General features: G+C 35.1%; 1 long non-coding RNA gene across 1 annotated transcript; it reads right to left on the bottom strand.

Annotated features, from left to right (window-relative positions):
• Positions 1-1,166: 1,166 nt before the first annotated feature.
• LOC146785051 (uncharacterized) lies at positions 1,167-2,179 on the bottom strand. Its single transcript, XR_014970628.1, has 3 exons — positions 2,072-2,179; positions 1,434-1,528; positions 1,167-1,241 (listed from the first exon to the last, which is right to left on the bottom strand). It is a non-coding gene; the product is annotated as an uncharacterized LOC146785051 (long non-coding RNA).
• Positions 2,180-2,559: the final 380 nt, after the last annotated feature.

Here is a 2,559-nt window from a genome sequence, read left to right as displayed (position 1 = left end):
GTACATCATGCTAAATGGAGGGCAGTGGCAGCACATCAGACCATGCATGGCAGGAGGGAGGAGCCTAGTCCATGGATTCAGACAACAGAGTATAGGGAGGAGGTGGATGGGGCAGCAAGCTAACTGTTCAGAGAAGGTTGGTATTAGGAACTTTATTGTTTTTAAAATGTGTGTCTGTGCGAACTACTTAAAATATGAACAAGTATGCAGCATAATCTCACTTTCATTCAGGAAGAAGAGGCCGTTTGTGACTGTGACTCCGGGCTCACTTGTCAGAAACACCCCCTGACCCTCCACCCCCATCACAAAATGTAATGCCCGTGAAAAGGGTAGGTGAACACAGTGTTATATAGAACATAGTCCTGAGAACACAATTTCAAATGAAAACTAGATAGAGTGTATGGTATAAACTATTTGTTTAGAAAAGGAGAGGATTTGGGGCAAAGCACAACCGCACCTATCCCTAGTGAGATTATTTAAATAGTTGGTGCTAATGACCGGAGATCCAAAGCCTCTAAATCTCCTGAAGCTACACACTTCAAACAACCAAAGCAAAATTTAATGGTCCAGCACCCAAGAAGCAACAGATATTGGACATTTGTACATGACATAAATAAATGTCGACAGTTAATCTTTCAAAAAATGGACTTTCAGCAGAGACGATTCTTGTCTTTTTTTGATCCTTTATTCAGAAATTTTCTTTCAACATATTAAAACAGACCATAGCCAACGCGTTTCATCCTCACGGACTTCTTCAGGGCTATAAACAATACATATATATACATAAAATTAATATACATTATTTACACAAAATTTCTCATTTTATATTACACTATATACAATTCAGACAGTCATAACTCATGATTAAAAAAATGATTTTAACAATTCTTTATACATGAAAGAATAAAGCAAAAGTACTCAAAAATCGTTATTTCCTTCTGCCCATTTCTCAATACATCTCCTATTGGATCCTAATCACTCTGCTGAATTCCAAATTACAAAAAAGGAACAATTATATATATAATATTCCTAAAGTATTTCATTTGTTCAAAATTCCATGTACATTTCACCTCAACACATGATCTCATATTATAGCATCTCAACAACCTTGGCTAGTGTAGTGAAAAAGTGCTATCAATTCCCTCAGGCTTACCATAAAATAGTAGCTTTGTTTTTCTGTGGTCTGGGCTCTTTCCTTACGATTGTAGGTAGTCTATTTGCTGTGTACGTTTCTACAGTATCTAACAAAAAAGATATTATTTTTTGTTTACCATTTTATATAAAAGAATTTCTTTAGATCTTTTAAGATGCGAAAGTATATATACAGGCTTCGTGGTGTTATCCACAAACAGATAATAAAGTTGGGATACGGGGATTTATACTATTTATTACTTTCCAAATTTCCAATTTCTATAACTTTTGAATATCCCTACCTGGCAGAGTACTCTGGTGATTGAAAAACCAGTTCCTTTTATTTTTCCAGTTTGTTGGATTAATCAGTATCCGCCATTCCTCAGTCAGAGAGTATCTATCCAAGGATAAATAACAAAGGTAAGTTGCTATCCCATCCGTGATAACCATATGCTTAAATTACACATATACCATTTTGTTTCTCCCTAGTTATCCCCTTCTTTTTTTGTCTCCTTTATATTTAATGAAAACATGCTATTATATTGCTATCTCAGCTTGGATATAATGTTAGTCCAAAAATTGGTTGTAATCAAACTTTCGTCCCAATTCTTTATATAGATCTAATTTAAACATATTTGCTCATATCACAAAAATATTTTGGCTAAAGCCCATCTTTACATGAATCTAATATAAACCAGCTCACAAGGCTGTTGGGAATTCTATACTAACACAACCCTCAATTCCAAGGTGGGTATATTCCCCTCAATTATATGTCCCAAAATTGTTTAGGCTGAGAAACTATAGATAATAAAAATATATAAATATATATATAAGAACTTAAACAAGTTCCCTAGTATGCCAGTAATTCCCCATTAGTCTTAGTTTTCCTAGTATTTAGTAACTCCCTCGTTGATTCCAATATTTATATCCTTAGGCTTACCTTTTCGTTTTGTATCTGCCGGCTACTCGCGTGGCGTCATTGTTACCAAAAGAAGTGTGAGTATCCAGTTTAAATACCCCACTCTGATCGAGATGCACAGCACCTGTGTTCGATCGGCGCATCATTCATTAGAAATTCCTAATTTTGGGCGCCATATTTGAATGGATAAATTTACATTCTTTCACCTCCTTGCTTGACCTAAGAGAATCTTTTACGTTATACAATTAATTTATCCAATGCACTCTTGCACAAATCCATTTAAAACCGCTTCCTATTTTAAAACCGGGAAATATCTCGGCATCTTTATTCGGCACCTGTGTTCGATCGGCGCATCATTCATTAGCAATTCCTAATTTTGGGCGCCATATTTGAATGGATAAATTTACATACTTTCACCTCGTTGTTTGGCCTAAGAGAATCTTTTACGTTATGCAATTAATTTATCCAATGCACTTTTGCACAAATCCATTTAAAACCACTTCCTATTT

The sequence above is a fragment of the Triturus cristatus genome, chromosome 11 (assembly GCF_964204655.1).
Source record: "Triturus cristatus chromosome 11, aTriCri1.1, whole genome shotgun sequence".
NCBI lineage: Eukaryota > Metazoa > Chordata > Amphibia > Caudata > Salamandridae > Triturus > Triturus cristatus.
This window is presented reverse-complemented; position numbering and strand designations above follow the sequence as displayed.